Source organism: Oratosquilla oratoria, chromosome 6 (genome assembly GCF_046742065.1).
Source record: "Oratosquilla oratoria isolate Oo_2021 chromosome 6, ASM4674206v1, whole genome shotgun sequence".
Classification (NCBI taxonomy): Eukaryota; Metazoa; Arthropoda; class Malacostraca; order Stomatopoda; family Squillidae; genus Oratosquilla; species Oratosquilla oratoria.
In genome coordinates this window covers 7,787,659-7,797,658 of record NC_134782.1, presented here as the reverse complement: position 1 = coordinate 7,797,658, position 10,000 = coordinate 7,787,659, and the positions used below count along the sequence as shown (strand labels likewise).

General features: G+C 44.7%; 1 protein-coding gene across 2 annotated transcripts in view; it reads right to left on the bottom strand.

Moving 5' to 3' along the window:
• The window catches only part of LOC143026264 (uncharacterized), a 315,001-nt gene extending 310,345 nt beyond the window's left edge, over positions 1-4,656 (bottom strand). For both annotated transcript variants that reach the window (XM_076186356.1, XM_076186357.1), the window contains exon 1: positions 4,602-4,656. The gene's annotated coding sequence lies outside the window, so the exon portion shown is untranslated. The remainder of the gene's footprint in view (positions 1-4,601) is intronic.
• Between the last annotated feature and the right edge of the window lie 5,344 nt (positions 4,657-10,000).

The window sequence follows — 10,000 nt, the reverse complement described above, 5'->3', positions numbered from 1 at the left end:
CTTTATGGATTTTGAAAAGGATTATGACAGGGTAGACAGAAAGGCACCGTGAGAGGTTTTGCAGATATATGGGATTTGGGGAAAGTTGTTAAGGGCTGTCAAAAGTTTTTATAAGAGTAGTAGAGCCTGTATTAGAATAGGAAATAGAGCGAATGGTTTGAGGTAAAGGTGGGACTGCGATATTGATGTGTCATGTCGCCATGGCTGTTCAATGTGTACATGGATTGGATGGTGCAGGAGGTAAAGGTGAGGATAATGAGTAGGGGATTAGAGATGGTTAAAGAAAATGGAGAAAAGTAGGAGATGAGCCAGTTGTTGTTTGCTGACGACACTGAGCTTGTGGCAGGGTCAGACTATGGATTAAGGGAGTTAGTGACGAAGTTTGGGAGGGTATGCGATAGGAGAAAGTTGAAGGTAAAATGTGGATGAAAGTAAGGTGATGAGATGTATAAGGAGAGAGGATGGCAGTGAGTTGGAAGTAAATCCTAAAGGAAAGAGACTAGAGGAAGTGGATGGCTTTAGGTATTTGGGATCGCATGTGGCATGAAAGGGAGGAGTGGCGGTGGAACTAAATTGTAGACTGAGAGAATCAAGTAAGTACCTTGGAGGATTAAAAAGTGTCATGAGAAATAGGCATTTGGGAATGGATGCAAAGAGGAGACTATATGAAGGGATGATTGTGCCGACGGCATTGTATGGGGCAGAGACCTGGAATTTAAGAGAGAGAGGAAAGTTCTAAATATGTTTGAGATGAAGTGTCTTAGAAGTATGATAATGGTTACAAGGTTGGATAGAGTGAGAAATGAAGAGATGAGGAGGGAGAGTTGGGGTGGAAAAGGGGATGGCAAATAAGGCTGATGAAAGAGTATTGGGATGGTTTAGACACATGGAAAGAATAAGTGATGAATGATTAGTAAATGAGGTGCGGAATGCAAAGGTGGAGGGAGAGAACTTGAGGGGATGACCGAGGATGAGATGGATGGATGGGGTGAAAGGGGCTTTAAACAAGAGGGGAATGTCTGTTGAGCAAGGAAGGGAGAAAGCAGGAGATAGGGGTGGGTGGAGAATGGCTGTGTATAGATGATATTGTGATGAAAGAAAGGGAGTTGGTTGAGGATAGGGGGTGTTGCTGTTTAAATGAAGCGGCTTTGCTGTGAGTGTGCTATTCCTTACTGCATTGCATCTGACCCGGGTCAGTGGGCGGGACACAGGGATAACCCGTCATCCACAAGGAGTTAAGATGGGAGGGAAGAAAGGGTGGTGGATGGGAGTGGAATGGGTGTGAGTAAAATCGATAGGTGTGGGTATTTGTTTTTTCACTTGGCTACCTCCCTTGTAATGGGGAAAAAGCTCTTGGTATATAAGATGAATATTTTATTTAATCTTATTTCTTTTCGTTTTATTTTATTTTTTGTATTCTATTCTATTTTATTTTATTTTATTTTATCTTATTCTAGTCTGCTGCTTTATCCTATTCTGTTTCATTCTTTAATTCTTTATAGACACTATGGATTTGTGTAATCTGTGACCACACAATGTCGTGACAAAGGAAGACCTCTTCCCCCCTCCTCTTCCCCCTCCTCTTAACCTTCCCCACCCTTCCCCTTCCCCACCTTCGCCCCCTTCTCCCCCCTCCTTCCACGCGGTCACTGACAGGGAGTATCTCGTCCTGACATTCTTTAGTCCTTTTGAATCAATCCGATTGTCAACTCGAGGGCTCCCAGATGAAATTTCGTGTGTTCAATAAATGCAAAAAAACGCAGGGATTGAACATCTACATGCATACTCACACGAGATCGAGTATACACACACACACGCGCGCGCACACACACACACACACACACACACACACACACACACACACATACACACACACACACACACACACACACACACACACATACATACATACACACACAAATACATACACACACACATACACATACACATACACACATACACACATACATACACACATACATACACACACACATACACATGCCATTTAGTATCACAATATTGAAATTTCCTTCTTTTTTTTAGTGTGGGCGGTCACCCAGATTAAAGAAGTTAAGAAAAAGTTAGAGGGGTGGGTGCTCACACCAGGAGCTGCTTAGATTCGACCAAAAACCTTTACCCAATGTACTCGGGGTGCCGGGGATGGGGGGCCAAGTAGTGGACACCGGAAGTCGTAGGCCTCGAACCGGGTCATGCGAGGAAGGTGCCACAGTTCTTCTGGTTAAGTGCCGTCAGACGATTTTATTCATCCGGAGTGGCGCGTCATTGCAATAAAGACGTGGCTCATATTTGCAGGACTTTGTTCCGAGTGGCGTCAGGCAATTTCGTTCAGCTTCAAGTAACTCGCCCGACTCATCCTCTCTGTTGACCTCAGCACTCGACAGCAACGAGAGATTATCAGCATGGATAGAAGCGCTGGTACAATACACCCCATAACAGCAACAGTCTTCTCAGGTGTTCGTTGTAGTACAGTTTGTTACACGAATAAGTCGTACATTTCACATTTACATAGTTGTACATATTATGTGCACATATGTATCAATCGAGGTTACACTATTGTATAACAATTTGTTGTACATATAAGTCGTACATATGATATACATAATGTACACATCAGTTGTATTTATGTACATATAGAGGTTACATTCTATACTGCAAAATAGTTTGCTATTTATATCAATCTATGTATTTAGCTTCCGTTCTAAATTGTTAAACAAATTGTTAATTATATCAAATCCCACTTTGAATAGTTATAAACTAATTATGTCTGTATAAAGGTTCTATTCATTGTAGTTGAAATCTTTGTTGGTTGTATTAATTCGTTTATGAATGGCTCACTCATTATAATTGAATTGTTTGTAGATTATGCTAATCCCCTAAGAAGGTTACATCAGGTAGAGTTGAACAATTTCCTAATTCTATTCATTTCAGTAATTAATTTCAATTGTACCCTGGTGAAGAGAATTCTGACAAGATTATCTATTGATGAAGTGTTACATTACCCATTGTTATATTATGTTATAATTTTTTATATAATATCGTAATTACTAACGACTCCCTTCAGGTATTATGCTATGTTATATTATGTTATGTTATGTTACGTTGCTCTTTGTTATGTTACGTTGCTCAATATTACTGGTTGAGCTATCAGCTTTCAAATGTAAATTCTACTCAGACTTTTAGTGGAAAGACACATTACTCTATTACTCAGCTTCAATTATTTATTTACTTATCAATCTGTAAATCTATGCATTTATTCATTTATTTTTGTACTTATCTATTTGTTTCTTTGTATATTTATTTTATTTCTTGGATATTTGTGTTTATTTATCTATTTATCCATTTATTGATCTATTTCATTCATTCATTCATTCATTTTATCTACTTGTTTGTTTCTTTATTAATTAATTCATTTGGTTATTTACTATTTTAGTAAAGTCAAGAACAATTACCGTCCACTACCATCGCCTTACCCAATCTAAGTAGAACTACAACTCCATGTTGTAACTAAACACTCAAGAATAAAGTTTGATTTAGTGGAAACGCATTCGAACACATCATAGAGAATAATGTCCATTATGCTCTTAAAGCTCTCTTGCTCGAATATTCAAAGAGCGAAGAGAGTTCGCTTTGAAGTAAACACAAAGTTCGAGGGAAATTATATGACGCAATGCGTTCGTTCTCTTTAAGCGGGATCTCTCTTCGAACATTTCGCAACTGTTTCCAAGAGCACCGAGATTATGTGTCAGTTTGACTGCTTAGACACGTTTCTTTGCTCGTCCACATCCTTGTATAAAAACGTTTGTTGATATTAAGTTTTGAACAAAAATGTTTGTTGGTATTTACAGTTTTCAGCGACAACGTTTTTTTCAATTATTCGGTTTTAGGACCAAAATGTTTATTAATATCCGTAGAAACAAAACGAAAATCAAGCAAATCAATCATCAGCTGGATTGGTTGAGATGTACATTGGCTTATCACTGTTGAAATTATTCAAGACACTTAAATCACAACCGAGAAAATATTAATTTATTCGATAAGCTCACATCGCTTCTTGCCACTTATATCAATGTATTTGAAATACTTCAGTTTGCTATTGCTACTTCAGTATCTGAAACACTTCAGTTTGCAAACACTTCATTGATCAAAAAAATTCGCTACAAAACAGCCACGAGATGAAGGAAGGTAAGGTGCCTACGCCAGGAGACGTTGAGTATCTGCGGCCGAAGCTGCCACCTGTCCCCTATATACTTGAGAAACTCTTTGAGGCAAGTAACTGACGGTCACTGCAACTGAGAAACGGGAAAAAAACGAAAGAGAGTAGAAGGAATCAACATCCGCAGGGCAGAAGCTTCGCAACACAGACTCTTCCAGAAGCACCGAGTTCTTGGCGTCTTCAACTTTCCGAAACGCCAGAAGTTTCGTTCCAGCAACACTCAATAAAAGCAAAACTACTACAACTTGTTCAGCCATCGTCACTGGTCGGCGACTTTACGTCTCCCGTCTCCCTCCCTCCCACAGTGTCACCCGAAATGATATTTCTTTTTTTCTGGAAGATCAAGAAAAGAAAACTCGAGAACTACTTCGGAGGAACGACGCCATGCCTGACGTCCCCTCGCGTACAACTGCGAGTGAGTAGGACAGTGTGAGTGAACCTGAATCCCGCCGCCACGAGAACGGGAGGAGGAGAAGGAGGACGAGGAGGAGGAGGAGAAGGGCTAGGAGGAGTGGGAGGCAGAGGAGAGGCAGGGGGTGAAGTAGAAGGAGAAGGAGGAGGTAGAGGAGGGATAGGAGGTGAGGTAGGAGGAGGAACAGGAGGGATAGGAGGTGAAGTAGGAGGAGGTGGAGGTGAGGTAGAAGGAGAAGGAGGACAAGGAGGAGGAGAAGGGGTAGGAGGAGGAGGAGGTAGAGGAGAGATAGGAGGTGAGGTAGAAGAAGAAGGAGGAAGAAAAGGGATAGGAGGTCAGGTAGGAGGAGGAGGAAGGATAGGAGGAGAGTTAAGAGGTAAGGCAGAAGGAGGAGGAGGAAGAGGAGGAGGAAATTAAAAGGGTTACCATGAGGACGAGTGAGAAGGATAAGGAGGGGAAATTAAGGATGAAGAGTAGAAGGGGAGATAAAGAGAAGGGGAGTGATAGGAGGAGGACAAGGAAAAAAGAGGAGGAAGAGGAGGAAGGAAGGGTGGAGAGGAGAAGGATTATAGGGAGTAGGAATGTGTAGGGAAGGAGGAGAAGATAAAGGAGGAAGAGGATGAAGGAAGGGAAGAGAAAGGAAGGATTATGTGAGGAGGAGGAGGAAGGTGAGGAGGAGGGGGAGGACAAGAAGGAGGAAGAAGATAAGGAGAGAAAGGAGAAGGAAAATATTATAGGTAGGTAGGAGGAGGAAGGTGAGGTGAAGGAGGTGGAAGACGGAGGAGAAAGAGAAGGTGTAGAAATGGAAGAACTATGAGGAGTAAAGAGAAGAAGGGGAGGGAAAAAGGATGAGGAGGAGGAGGAGAAGGGGAAGGACGAGGTGCATGGGAGGAGAAAGAAAGAAAAGAGGAGGAGGAGGAGGAGAAAATGAGGAGTAGAAGACGAAGGCTTAGGAGGAGGAGAAGGATGAGGAGGGAGAGTGATGGTAAGGAAAATGTGTAGTTTACCAGCGCTTCTATCCCTATGAACAGACTCTCGCCTCCTGGATGGGTTGGGTGGGAGGAAGAGGAGGATGAAAGGAAGGAAGGGTTTCAAGCGGCAAAGTGAGAAAACTTGTGTTGTGTAATTTGCTGAATTTGCGCAGAAGCGATGGAGAATGGAGGGAGGGGGAGGGGAGTAAGAGAGGGAGGAGGCTCCCCCCTCTCTCCCTCTACCTCCCTCCCGTACCCTAGTCATCAACTCCCCACCCTCCCCACCCTCACCCACTACCACCGGCGGTAATGACACGATGGAATCTGAGTGGTGTAGAACACATTTATGATGAGCTTAATACGACACAAACGTCGAGGGACAATTTGGCGCCTGAGGACCAAAGTGGCACCCGAGGCACTCTAGGACCAACGTGGCATCCAAAGGTCAATGAGACACCCGGGGGGCCAATGTGCCATCTGAAGGCCAATTGGCACCAGAGGGTCAATGTGTCACCTGAGGACCAATGTGGCACGCGGGGACCAATATGGCACACAAGGGCCAATGAGGCACCCGGGGGAGGCCGGTGTGTCACCTGAAGTCCATTTGGCACCAGAAGGCCAATTGGCACCAAAAGGCCAATGGATCACCTGATGACTAATATGGCACCAGAGGGCCAATGTGGCCCCCAGAGGGACTGTTGCATTGGGATCACGCACATCACGCAATCTGTCCGTCCGTCGACATCAAAACGTCAATAGAAACGGCGGTCGCTCGAGGACCAGGTTGTTGTCGGGACGATAAAGCCATAACAACTGTTGCCACGCGTCTCGCTGACCGTGAATTCGCAGCCCTCCGAAAACCGGCAACGGTCGTGTCGTCGGGCCATCCCTTAGGTCTCCCTGTGGGGAGGAACGTTGGGCTGTTTTTTGTGTTAATGTGGAGTTGTGTCTATGCAGCTATTTACTCAGTTACTTTCATACATAAAATACATTCGTCACAAAGGCATAGAAGACACAAAAAATATATAGAAAACACCTTTAATGGTAGGCAAAAAGCTGCTGCTGCTGTGTATATGTGTGTGTGTGTGTGTGTGTGTGTGTGTGTGTGTGTGTGTGTGTGTGTGTGTGTGTGTGTGTGTGTGTGTGTGTGTGTAGGTGTGTGTGTGTGTGTGTAGGTGTGTGTGTGTGTAGGTGTGTGTGTGTGTGTGTGTGTGTGTATGTGTGTGTGTGTGTGTGTGTGTGTGTGTGTGTGTGTGTGTGTGTGTGTGTGTGTGTGTGTGTGTGTGTGTGTGTGTGTAGGTATGTGTGCATTTGTGTATTTGTGCGTGTGTGTTTGAGTCTGTGGGTGTGTGTGAGTGTGTGTGTGTGTGTGTGTGTGTGTGTGTGTGTGTGTGTGTGTGTGTGTGTGTGTGTGTGTGTGTGTGTGTGTGTGTGTGTGTGTGTGTGTGTGCGTGTGTGTGTGTGTGTGTGTGTGTGTGTGCGTGTGTGTGTGTGCGTGTGTGTATGTGTGTGTGTATGTGTGTGTGTGTGTGTGTGTGTGTGTGTGTGTGTGTGTGTGTGTGTGTGTGTGTGTGTGTGTGTGTGTGTGTGTGTGTGTGTGTGTGTGTGTGTGTGTGTGTGTGTGTAATGATAATAATATACTGTTTATTGAGTATAGCAGCATCACTGCTGAAAATACGCATCCTACAAGATTATAACATTATAAAACTATGATGGTGGAAAACGTTATTACAAGCATTAAAAAAAACAGTAAGCTAAAGAATAGCTGTGTTGTATCACATTATTATTTCTTGTTGATTAAATTCATAAATGTCGGTATGGGGCTCTTCTTATACCAGTCGGTGCGTGCTCTTATCGGCCTGATGGTATTATGGTGCCGCACCTGTAGCCGTGGCTGTGGTACCTGTGGAGGTAGCAGGTTCCGGTGCCGAGGATGTTTAACTAGGGTGACCGCAAACGACCTCAGGCTCTGAAGATAGCAAGGGTAGGAAGTCTGAGTGTGGTGAGAGCGTGCTGATAGGTGGTGTATTCGTTGCCAAGGATTGTGCGACAGGCTCTTTTCTGCACTTTCTCCAGCTGTCGCTGCTGCGTGACTGTGAGTGAGGAGGCCCAGGAAGGTGACGCGTACATCAACTTGGGTAAAATGAAGGAAGTGTAGATGGTCTTGAGATCTTCAGCCTGTGCCCCTAATGAACTCGGGCGACGCAGTATATACAGCATGTAGGAGGCTGCCCTGACGGTGTTGGCAGTGTTCTCCTTCCAAGTCAACTTATCGTCGATAGTAATCCCCAGCAACCTAGCTAACTGGACCACTTGTAAGGGTTGGCCGTCAATTGTCAGCAGGGGAGGGGGAGAACGTCATTGGAGGTGTGGAAGTGCATTACCACATTTTTCTTGTGGTTGATGGAGACTCTGCTGTGCACTCTCCATGGGTGTAGCTTGACCAGCGTGTCCTGCAGTGGGTTGTAGTTCAGGTCAGTGTTGGATACAGGGATCCCCACCGTGCAGTCATCAACATATTTCTACCTGTGCGGTGTGCCTCCCAGGGCATCGTTGATGAATATTAGGAAACACAGTGGCCCCATTCTTGTTCCCTGTGGTACCTCACAGGATAGGTGCTGGACTGCAGAGACGTGTCCCTGATATCTGACAGCTTGACAAAGATTCTTCAGGAAGTCAGATAGCCAAGCCACCAAGGAGGTAGGGAGGCCAAGGTGGATGGCTTTGGTGATGGTAGTGGTGTGATCAACAAGGTCGAAGGCTTTCTTGAAGCCAATGAACGCCACTGCAAGTGAATTCTTGCGCTGCTCGAGATTTTTATAGATAAACTCAAGGAAGCTAATAAGACAGTGAGTGGTGGAGGATGTTTTCACGTTACCAAACTGCTGGAGATTAATGAATTTGCTGATTTTGGAGTATGCCCACTCAAAGACAAAATCCTCACAAATAAGACTAGGAATGGGAGTGATAGTAATGGGTCTGAGGTTACTAAAAGATGGGAGTAATGAAGCCTATCTCCCAATCTGTGGGACATTTGCTCTGCTTAAGTGAGGCATTCATGGCAAACTCGCGAGCAAATTCACAATAAAGTTTGATGGGTAAGTCTACGGATGTATATGACCGCTTTGACTTGATGCTGGCGAGCTTTTTGGCGACCTTAAAAATATGAACTGTCAGGGAGGAAGAGGAGGGGAGGAAAGCAGGGAACAGAGGTCAATCCCGGGCAGCGTTTGACAGATGGATGCAAAGTGGTCATTTATTTGCTCAGCCTCACGGTCAGGTGAAAATTGTGATAGGAGAGGTATGTCAGATGCTTGGCTCATACCACACAAGTTTTTAAACCTGTTAAACCACAGGCTGATGTTCTGATGTAAGTGCTTGATCTTATTGGGGTAGTACATTTTCTTGGCTCTTTTTATTTCCCTTATGACTTTGTTCCGGAGTTGTCTAAAAAGGCTGATGTCAGTGTAAAAAGCTTTGGCACGCTGTTGAATCAGTCTCTTAATCCTGGGAGTGATCAATGGGGCGTCTTCTGGGTGTGTTCGCGTATGTTTCAAAGGGAAGTAACGATGGAAGGCCTGCGTAATTATATTGATACAGATGTCCCACTTCTCCTGAACTCCCTCCACTGCGACCACCTCTGTCCATGGATGTTGAGTAATCCATTGTCCAAATTCACACAAGTGTGAGTCGGGCATGGGCCTGTGAAAGTGAGTGGTGGTGCTGTGTGCTAACGAAGTTGTGCTGGCCGGCGACCACAGGATGGAAGGCTGGGTGGACCGACCAATTGGGGGAGGGGTTGGGGGAAGGTAAAGTTCACTCATGTCACTTAAAATGAGGTTAAGCTTATTGACGGCATGTGTGGGAAGTTGACGTGTTGTGATATATGTAGATGTTCTTGAATATCACTGGTGCTTAACTCATTGAAATCCCCACATAGAACCAACCTAGCACCGAGGTATTTGGCCCTGAGACTGTCTGTCGTGTTAATAATATGTTCCACCAAAGCGTCGGCCGAGGAAGCTCGTGGTGGTGGTGGTGGGGGGGGGGGTAACACTACACACAAAAGGATGGAGGCTGTGTGGCGAGGGTGTGAGGGGGGCGTTAACCGCACCCATATGGTTTCTAGGCCCTCAGGAATTCCGACGGGTAAGTGGAAGGCACACAACGCTTTCCGAGAGTACAAGGCCACTCCACCTCCACGCCTCCCATTCCTTAGGTTGTGATGGAGTACGTATCCCTCAATTTCGTATATTTCGGGCACTATTTGTCATGTTTCTGTAATTGCAACTACACTCACTTTAAGTGACAATACAGTAGCAGTGAGTTCATCTACTTTGTTACACAAATTGGTAACGTTAGGCAATAAAAAAAGAAGATAAA